Source organism: Delphinapterus leucas, chromosome 8 (genome assembly GCF_059928025.1).
Source record: "Delphinapterus leucas isolate spDelLeu-1000000601 "Yukka" chromosome 8, BTC_Dleu_Yukka2, whole genome shotgun sequence".
Classification (NCBI taxonomy): Eukaryota; Metazoa; Chordata; class Mammalia; order Artiodactyla; family Monodontidae; genus Delphinapterus; species Delphinapterus leucas.
The window spans coordinates 65,261,658-65,273,024 of record NC_143136.1 but is presented as its reverse complement, the minus strand read 5'-3'; the positions used below and the strand labels follow the sequence as shown (position 1 = coordinate 65,273,024).

At 36.0% G+C, this 11,367-nt stretch overlaps 1 pseudogene; it reads right to left on the bottom strand.

Annotated features, from left to right (window-relative positions):
• Positions 1-9,981: 9,981 nt before the first annotated feature.
• On the bottom strand, positions 9,982-11,096 carry LOC111172956 (signal peptidase complex catalytic subunit SEC11C pseudogene; annotated as a pseudogene).
• Between the last annotated feature and the right edge of the window lie 271 nt (positions 11,097-11,367).

The following is an 11,367-nucleotide window of genomic DNA, read 5'->3' as shown; positions in this document are numbered from 1 at the left end:
TATATACAATGGAATATTACTCAGCCCTAAAAAGAAACAAAATTGAGTTTTTTGTAGTGACTTGGATGGACCTAGAGTCTTTCATACAGAGTGAAGGAAGTCAGAAAGAGAAAAACAAATACCGTATGCTAACACATATATATGGAATCTTTAAAATATATATATATATATGGTTATGAAGTGCCTATGTGCAAGATGGGAATAAAGACAGATGTACTAGAGAATGGACTTGAGGACATGGGGAGGGGGAAGGGTAAGCTGGGACGAAGTGAGAGAGTGGCATGGACATATATACACTACCAGATGTAAAATAGATAGCTAGTGGGAAGCAGCCGCACAGCACAGGGAGATCAGCTTGGTGTTTTGTGACCACCTGGAGGTGTGGGATAGGGAGGGTGGGAGGGAGTGAGACGCAAGAGGGAAGAGATATGGCGATATATGTATATGTATAACCGATTCACTTTGTTATAAAGCAGAAACTAACACACCATTGTAAAGCAATTATACTCCAATAAAGATGTTAATAAATAAATTAATTAATTAAAATAGCTACCGTTCCAATCTGCTACCACCTGTCATTTTCATCATTGCCATTAAAGGGAATGTTGAGCAGAAGTGTCTACTTTATTGAGGCATTCAAAGGGCGCAAGAGGCTAACCGTAGTAATCTCTGCTGTTATTACAAATACCCAGATCAATCTGCGTTACGAAATAAAGTCCTCTTATTCAGTGGCAACTGTGTCTTCTAAATCCACGTTAACCTAGTGTTGTATTTGGCAGGATAGAGTCACATTTTCAGTTGGCATCATTTTACTATTCAAGCTTTGTGCAGAATTTTTCCCTGACGTGAGTTATAGTAAGTGTTTACTTTCCGCCAAAGAAATACAATCTCATTGTCTAAGAATTTACTCAGTGAGCAGACCATAGGGCAGAGGAAACATCAGCCCTGCACAATGTTTTTCATGCTTAAAATGTAGCGCAGAAGTATACAAATAAATAAAATAGCAGCTGTCCATTGACCCAGCAGGCTCAATGCACCAGTCATAATATAGTCAGCAATAGCTCGAAACCCTGAGAACATGATTTATTTTAAGTAGTCTACTCTCAGTTGTTCCTGGTAATGGGAGAAAAAGGTGGGCATGGCTCATTAAGTTGAGAATATGATTTTAAAAGACTCATGTGTACTATTAGTTTGAAATGTTTTCTTCCTCATGTTATTTTCTGGAGTTGTTTTCAAATAGGAAAACTAATATTTTAGTCCTTGTGTTGCTCTTCACTAGTATAGACTTTAAATCTAGGGATTACAATTAATTATTAAAGAAATGATCAGAGTAGAAACAACAGGGGAAAAAAGGCAGCTGAGGGGTAAGATAAGAACTACTTTAGGTTTATCAGTCCAATTTCCAATGTAAGTAACAATATTGGCTTCCTATTGCTGCTATAACAAATTACCTCAAATTAAATGGCTTAAACAATACAAATTTATCATCTTACAACTCTAGAGGTCAGAAATCCTGCCTGATTCTCATTGGGATAAGATCAAAGTATTGGCAGGGCTGCATTCCTTACTGGAAGCCTCTTTTCTCCAGAAAACAACCCCGTCTTCCCTGATGGCCCTCAGGTGCTCCACTGGTCTCTGATGCCATAGTCTTTGCTTGGTTGTTTTTCAGTCCATACTTTTGGCTAAAATAATGCTCAAGGGAAGCAACAGTCATAATTCTCTAAGAGAAGTTCAGGAGGGCTAACTAAAGCCCTTCTATCCCTGGCCACCCTGTTCTGCTCCTTAACTTGTTTCACACATACCAAGTTGGTGCACAATGCACTACACAAACATCTTCCGTAACATCTCAGTTATGGAACAGGAAAGGGCCCTGTGCTCTTGGATTTCTGCCTCATTTATTTCACACTCATCCATAGGCTTTTTCCTAGGTGGAGGAAACGTGCATCTACTACTCCATTTTCCTCTATTTCCTTTCTTCTTTTCCCCACTGACTCTAAGAGCTGTAACTTAAATAGCTGTCTTTTTTCAAGCAGCATCCTCTTGACTTAAGCTTAATAACAAGAAGAGCCTCTTGAATTAAATTGCAAGTAATAGCAACCAACTCAAAAAACCTAAGAACATTGGGTGCTCAGAGAAGGGTTAAACCATCAGCTAATCGTCCAGGAAATTATGCAATTGAACATCATGAACTACTGTAAATAGGTCATTGAATTCTGCCAGATCTCCTTCTCTCTCATTTCCTCTCCCTCCCTATCCAGATATTTTTCCTTCCCAATAATGTCAGTTCAGTTTTTTATCAGTAGGAACCATCTTCCACCACATGCTGGGGAATATGGCATCTATCCTGTTCATCATGCTGGGAAACACAACCTCCTTCACTCAGCACCTCAGTTTTACATTTTACAATATTTTCCATCATAGAAAGACTGATTCACAGTTCCACTTTAAAAATCTAGAAAATATCTACTGGTTTGACATTGATTGAATGTTCAGTGCAGCACTAATCAGATGTGGCTAGGGGGAGGGTCAGATAAGAGCATGACTACCAATTCCTCTTTCCCAGAGGCCATTCCCAGAGAAGAGGAAATCACTGTGAGAAAAGTTAACCCAAGATCACTGCCATCATTTAAGAATCTGGGTGTCCTTGGTTCCATTTCCTTCACAGAAATAAAATGACCTTCTGAAATTTTTGCTCTCCCAAATGTTTAACTTACATATTCTGTTTACACAAGAAATGGAAACAACTGGTGGAGTAGCATGCTCGTGAACGTTCCTCACCTCTCATCTTCCAGCCCAATATGAGTACAGGTCAGCAGGGCTATTCATGAATGAGAACAATTCTGGATGATCAGCATAAAGCCGAGGGTCCGCAGGGCGAATCACCCTTGGGAGACTTTATTATCTTGACACAAGTTCCTTACAATTGTGGAATTAGACTAGTGGAAGTTCCCTAGAATTTCCAAGATTCAATATAAATAGATAGTGGAGAAATTTGCTCTAGTTCTCAAATACTAGAGATCAGCATAAAGCCTTTGTAAATACTCTGTATCAGAGTGATCCCCCAACCAGCAGCTACAGCATCACACATGAACTTGTTAGAAATACAAATTGGGCGACCCTAACCACCTACTAAGTCAGAAACTCGGGCTAGGGTTAGCAATCTGCATCTTAAAAAACCCTCCAGGTGATTCTGGTGCATGCTAAAATTTAAGAACCACTGCTCTATAATAAGCTATAGTTAGGCCAGATAAGGCATGTTTTCACTTGAACATATCTCCTTATTAAGTGAGGGCTATGGTCCTTAGAAATATAGCAAATTGGGGATCCTTCCCTATTTGTCTGCTGTCCTCAAAAACCCTGCTTCCAGTTACACTGATAAGAATTCTGAAAAGCAAAGATCATCTCAGGAGTTTAAATTTGACTTTCCAGGGTACCTCTGAAAGGCTCTGGTCAATGGCCTTAATTAGCCTGTACTTGCTTCTCTTTTTAGATTGACAGATATCCATTATTGGAGATTGTGGTATTACTGGAGTATTATTGTGAGTGAGTCTTTATAGTATTATTAGATTATGGTGATTATAAAATTATGAAAATATTATTAAAAAGTGTTTCTGACTACTTATTTCTTGAAACAGTGCTCTTTTTGTTTTTTCTTTTCTTGTTTTACTCTATATTTGATATTTTAAAATAAAAATTCACCAGCATATCTCTTCCTTAATTTCTTATGTTGTTTTTGCTGATTCCCGGAAAGAAATGGTGGTTTGAACATATTTGGAGATGTACTTCTTTGTTTCTTCTCACCTTCTTACTTTGGGTTTCTTACATCAGATGACTTCCTGAGTCAAGTCATTTAAAACATCTTTTGAATTCATTCTTTCACATGAAAAAATGATTCTCAGGCTGACATGGGACCATCATAAAAATAGAGAGAGAAGTGTGGTCCTCACCCAAGACCAAATTAAATTAGAATAATTAGTGGTTGAGATACAGAGAATTATTATAATTTAACAATGTCCAAATAATGACTGCATATAGCTAAGGTTGAGACCCACTGATAATGGATTTTCCCTCATATCCAAGTTCCTCAGAACATAGCTTCAGAGGTATTATACTAGATTCTAGTTTTTTGTGTGTTGCTGATGGAAATTTTTCAGATTTGAATGGGACATCAGCAACATGGGTTATAGATAGATTATGTTTAACATAAGGCACCTCCATTTATTTTTAACTTGATGCATAATGGCACCTGTTAGTTTCCTATAGAGCATATTTCAGAAGTAAGGGCAATCTGACCATAACATGGAACACACCACTTCCCACCAGTCTTGACTCTGCTGATTAGCTGGCCAGATTCCCTTCCTGAAATGAGGTATTGATCACGAAAGAAGTCTTTTTTTAATTGTCATTGCTGATATTGTTATATCTGCTACTGAGAATGGAAGTCAGTTGTAGACAGCTTGGATTTCTATTTATAGCAACATATTTCAATAAGTTCATGGAAGACACAATAGGTGCACAATAAATTGTTGAATGAGTAGTTTAACGATTGATATATGTGAATATGGAAATTGTTTTGAGTTAAAGAAATTAAATTGCATGAAAGTAATTTATGTGTATTGTTCCGTTGTTTGGATAGATCCATTTGAATTAGAACCATGGAAAATAGTATCTGAATACACTTTTCACTTACATTAATATAGCTTACCAATGATATTAGTAATTCATTTTAATTTCTAAATTCCAGGCTTCATATCTCTAAAATGATGATCTCTTAAAATTGCAATAGAAGCCCTTCTACTTTTCTTGTACTACTGCTGCTCTTTTTTCTTCTATTCCAGATTTTATAGGCAGAGTTGTATTATCTCAGGACCTTCCTGTTGGAAAAAGATATGTCAAAATGAGTTGTCTGTGTTATGTACACATTTTGAGGATAGTTAGTTGTGTTAGTTTGTATTGGTTATGTAAGCTTTTAGACCTCAAATTTCTTAGCTGTTGAGTAGAAAAAGTGGACAAGATGACCACTAATTTCAGAAGGCAGGAAGGATTTGGGCAGTAGGGCACAGCCAGGATGAAAATATAATGCAATGTTTCTTCACCAGGAAGGGAAAAACAAATCATAGTGTCATGTTATAAACTCAGTGAGGATAACTAAAAGTTAAGAAACTAGCAAAATATTGAAAAAGAAGATTTTTGAAAAAAGAGAAATAGGACTGGTGAAGGTCAAATCAGATTAAATACTAATGTGAAGACTAAGCAAAGGACCTGGTACTTGTAATTGTAATGCAGTGATATCTGGAGACTGACATGAATGGACAAAGTTTTGCCCTTGGTGTGCCTCTTACTTTGAAGTGGTTCATTCACATACAGTAGAGTGTACAGGTTTCAAGTGTACATCTTGGTTGATTTTTACATGGGTGTATTTCCATTCACCCATTTAAGCATTACTCAGACCAAGATTTCAACTCAAAAGCTTCCCTCATGCTCCTTAGTAGTCAATGACACTCTCCCCAGAGTTAACAACTATTATGACTTCTATCATAATAGATTAGTTGTCTGTGTTCTTAAACTTCATATGAATGGAATCACGCAGTTTGTGTTCTTTTGTGTTTCGCCTTTTCCCCTCAACATAATTTTTCTGAGCTTTGTCCATGTCATTGTGTGTAAAAGTGGTGTGTATGTTTTTCTTGCCAAGTTGTATTCTGCTTTATAAGCATTCTGCAAGTTGTTTATCCATTCTCCTATTGGTGTACATTTGAGCTGTTTTCATTCTGTGACTATTTTATTAAGTTTTTGAATTAAACTGCTAGGAATATTTTTATACATGAATTTTCATAGACATATGCACATTGATCTTGGATAGGAGTAGAAATGTTGGCACATTTGCTTGCTTATGTTTAGCTTTAATGGGTTCAGCCAAAGAGTTCTTCAAAGTGATTGAACTAATTTACATTTCCACTATCAATGTATGAGAGTTCTAATTACTTAATATCCTTGCCATTATTTATGTCTTCCAGAATTTTTAATGTTAGCCATTCAAGTGGATGTGTACTGCTCTAATTATGCTTTTATTTGCAGTCCCCTGATGCCTAATGATGTTGACTAACTTGTCAATGTTGATTAGCCATACGGAGACCTAATTTTGTGTAATGTCAGTTCAAGCCTGCTGCCCATCATTTTAAGTTGTTTTTGTCTTTCTTTATTTGTAGCATTTTTATATATATACTAGGTATAAGTCATTTGTCAGTTTTCCATCTCCCATCTCCCTGTTTGTGCCTTGCATATTTGCATTCCTAATAATGTCTTTTGCTTATCAGAATTGCTTTATTTTAATGAAGTCTAATCTATAAATTCTTACTTTAGTGTTCTGTTCCAGAAATATTTACCTACCCCAATATTATAATGTTCCAATGTTTTCTTCTAGAGGCTTTATTACTTTCAGATACATGGTTCAAGTTGAATTAATTTTTGTGTATGGTATAAGGTGGAGGTCAAGACTTTTCTTTTTTCCATGTGGGCATCTATTTGCTCCAGCACCATTGTTGAAATGACCACTCCCACCCCTTGACATATACTGAAGTGTTGTGGCACATTTGATAAAAATCAAGTTATCCTCCACATATGGATCTATTTCTGGACTCACTGTTTCATTCCTTTGGCCTATTTGTCTATCCACACACTAATACCACACTGTCTTCATTATTGTATCTTTACAATAAATATTAGAATCTAGTGAACTTCCTCAATTTAGTTCTTCCTCTCCAAGATTGTCTTGGCTATACTAATCCCTTTATGTTTGCATTTAAGTTTATAGAATCAGTCTTTTAACTTACAGACACATGCACACATACACACACCCCACTTCTGGAATTTTAATTGAGATACATTAAAACTATATGTCAATTTAGGGGGAATTTACACCTATAAATGTTGAATCTTCCAATTCTGTAACATAAAATATCTCTAGCTATGTAGGTCTTTTAAAATTTTTCTCAGTAATATTTTGTATTTTTCAGTGTAGGTATCTAACATATCATTAGTTAGATTTATTCCTATGTGTTTGATATTTCTCAAGCTATTTGTGAATAGTACTTTTAAATTTCATTATCATGTTATTAATTATTCCATTATTGTTTTAAAGATACAAGTCCCTTTATATTTTTGTGGGGTTTTTTTTGCTTTGTTTTTACTGTTTTTCATGTTGCAAACATAATACATGTTTATTATAGAATTTTGAAAATCACAGAAGTATAGAGACAGATCTTAAGGTGGCCCCAATAATCTCTGTCTTCTGTTGTTCAAGCCCTTGAGTGAGGGTAGGACCTGTGATTTGCTTGTAATCAATAGAATGTGGCAAAAGTCAAAGATGTCACTCCCATGATTATGTTACATTGTGTAAGACTTTGTTCTGCTAGAGTCTCTCTCTGTTGTTTGCTTTGAAGAAGAAAGCCGCCATGGCTTTCTTTCAAGTGGAGAAGCCCATGTAGCATGGAATTGCAGGCAGTCTCAAAGAGAATGGTGGCCTCCAGCAAAAAACTAAAACCCTCAGTTCTTCAGCTCCAAAAGAATGAATTTTGCCAACAAACTAAAGGATTTTGGAAGTAGATCTTTTCCCCAGTTGAACCTCTGATGAGAATGCAGTCCTGGCTGACACCCTAATTGCAGCCAGCTGAGACCTTGAAGCAGGAACCCAGTTAATCCCTGCCCAGACTTCTGGCCTACAGAAACTGAGAGATAATAAATGTGAGCTGCTTTAAGCTGAAAATTTTATGATAATTTGTTACCTAGCACTACAAAATGAACACAAAGAACATACAAATAAAGTATAAACATTGGTCCCTTATAACATAGCTTTGTTACCTATGGCTACAGCTTCTTCCACTTTCCTCTTAAAAATGCATGAATTGTGTATGAATACTTCAAAAGTCAGCGTTTGTCAAATATGAGATAATAAATAAGCATCTCCTTGAGTGACAATGTGTCTTTAGAGACATTTTCCCTAAATTATGAAATGTTATCTTAAGACACTTGCAGAGGAGCTCCATTATAATTGAGGGCATGAATGACCCCGAAACTATGATTGTGTTAATGAAGTCTTTTGAATTCATTACAAAATGTTAAGAAATGTCTAATAGGTGGTAATAACAACTATTCTAGTTAGTAAATGAGTCTGTTATGTGGGAAATGGTGATTACATAATGTTATAAAATGCAATATCTAAAACCACATGTAAAATATATTTTCAACTATGCAAAATAATAGGTCATCAGATAAATAGCAGATAGAATTACAGATAGCTAGAAAGAGTGAAGGACTGGAAAGAATAGCATGAACAGGCTAACCATATTCATGTATGAGTCTTTGAATGTTAGAATTTTTAGTGATTTTTATATTACTCTTTATGCTTATCTATCTTTTAAAAATTTTCTACATGTTTTTCTTATATTCCCAAATATAAATTATTTGAAAAAGAAATGATCAATAGAACCCGTATTCTATAAAAAGAAGAAATAAAAACATACTAGTTTAAGTTATTCCAGGACAATTATATATCTTACTCTGAGTAGAGAATCTTGCCACATATTTTCACCTTAGATACCAATCTTTACTAGAAGATACTACTAATTACATGGCACTAGTCTGGTGATAAAGATATAATAAAGGAGCAGCAATAAAACATCTTCCTCTGACTCTTTCTGTCTTCTCTGTGAAAATTCTAACCCTTCAAGTTCCTCCCAGTTAATACAGAAATTCTCCAGAAAAATATATTCTCTTCAATAGTCAGTAGGTCCTCAGCTTGCTGTATCTGTGCTGCTATAAAACTATCACAAGCACCCATGCCCTAGCAAAGCTTCCAAAGCTGCCAGAAGGCTCCATAGCCATGCAGAGTCAAATCCCTCTTCATATTACTTCTCTTTGACAAGAAACTCCCCTGACTCAGTCAGGCTTTAAAAAACCCCTAATCCTCTTGGGCATTTTTCAGTCCTAGGACAAACATAGCTTTAGAGGTCATGCAAAGACCCCTGAAACAATATTGTCTTTAATTTGTGTAGCCCTTAAAAATATATAGCATGCTTTTACAGATACTGTCTCACTTCATATTTATGAAAAACTTCAAAAGTCACATAAATGCATTGCCTAATAATATCATTCTTTCCATCTCATATATAAGGAAAAGGTCCTTTGCAACTATAGTCAGTCCAAGGACACACAGCTAGTAAGTGATAGAGCCAGAACTCAAATAAGCTGCCAAGTTCCATATTGTTCATTATGCTCTTTCCATAAAAATATTGTACAATCTCTCCACAAGCATCAAATTCTATGTATTATTTAAAGAGCATTGTGATTATGCATATTTTATAAACTGGTACTGACAAATAGTTCCTAAGAGGAGACAGGAAATGTTAAAATCATTACTTTCAAAATATGATCTTTTCATTGAAAAATTCTGTATTTCACTTGTATTAGAAAAGATATTCAGTATCAGGTATTTTTAAAATGCAAAATAAATGCCTTGAAGAGGGACTGTTTTGAATATTAAGCTCTACAGCATCAACCAAATTGCTGACATAAGTCTTAAAAATAGTTAACATCAAAATATTACCAATTAAATTGAAATTCTCAAACGGCATCTCTTGTGCTAGTAATGAAAACATCAAAATATACATGAATCATCAGGAATAATATCTAACGAAGATGAATAAAATTAAAACATAGTTTCATTAAATTTGAATTCAGTACCATTATATACAAATAAATGGCTATCAGATGGAATAATTAAATGTTTTTAATTGAGATATTTCTACAGGAAACATTGTTTCCTTTGTTATTTAGAATAAAAACATTTTCTCTTCAGGTTCACACGAGAAAAATATCAAAAACATACCAACTGCAGATCTTCACCATAAGACTGATAACATAATTTAGATATGTTTGTATCACTTTTCTCTTAATTTATTTTTTAAAAAGTAAAAGAAAGATTATTCATATGATACATAATTCATTTTTAATTTTAAAATAGTAACTCAATACGTAAAAATTTAAAAGCTAGCCGAACCATTCAAAGGTGAAGCAATTTTTGGAGACTGTCATGAAGTGACTCTACTCTCCCTTTACTCTGTCCTTGCCTGATCAGAGGATTCTTTTGGTCTCCACTTTAAAGCTATTTGGAAATACTACTGCCTTCATAGGATCAGACAAAGTACTGATTCTTTGTAATAGTGGACCTGTGGAGGTTTTGGTCATTATGTAACTATTTGTCGTGATGTACACTTGACCTTTTTTTTTTCACTGATGAATCATTTATTCGAACAAGACAAAAACGTCTCCACATTGTTTCCTTTTATACAGAAAGTGGAACATTTCAAATATATTAGCTTTTCAACAGAATTTATTTTGGTCTGGTCCCAGGAACTGCCTTTCATTTTAGGATTCACGTTTTAGTAACACATATGCACCCATTACAGCCAAAAGAGCATACCTGAATTTTGGGAGTTGTTCATTATAATGGTGAGCATACCAACATATGGTAAAAACCCTCTGGCTCTCCCCACCACATCCTTCTTTTCCAGCCAGTTCTGGCCTTCTTTGTACAAGCCTCTGTTGTCAACTTCATTATTACCTCCTTTAGTCAGAAATTTGATGTCTCCATTATCATTTTTATGAACTTTGATTACTCTTTGAACTGTTGGAATGTCTTGTCCTTCTACTTTAAAAACAACGATTTCACCAGCTCTAACCGGGTCTTCCCGGAAATTTGTCAGGAACAGAAGGTTGCCCCTGTGGAAGGCTGGCTCCATGCCGCCACTCAGCACCACCATGATGGGACTCTCGCTGCCAGTGAGGACGATCAGGCCTTTCCAGATCATGAGCAATCATGACACAGTCATGGCAAAGTTTAAGACCTGGTAATAGAGCTAGTGCTTGTTCATCTTCCTCGGGTCCCCTAAGATGTCCAAGCTGGATGTGGGGAGATGTGACCCCGCAGCGCCCATGTGCACCATGCCGGGGTCTCTGGGGGCCGAGGCGGCCTGCGGGCCCCGGGTGTTACAGACAGCTCACTTGACTTCTTATAGCAAACAGCACCCTTCTATTTCAGTTCACATGAGGGTGGATACCTTTTGAAGTGGGGCATGTGATTCAGTCTGGCCAAAAATGAGCATGGTTGTCCCATATCACAGTGACCGGCTAGTGGTAGGCATATGACTGGGCCTCATTAGGCCAATCAGAATGGTGAATGTCCTGTATTTGTGTGTTTGCAACCTAAATTAGGATTTGTAAAGTCTTTAATTTGAGTCTCTTCTTTTTCACCTATTCTCCAGCTGCTATTCCAAGAGATAAGCTGGGTCATTGATGTGATCTTTAGCCTGG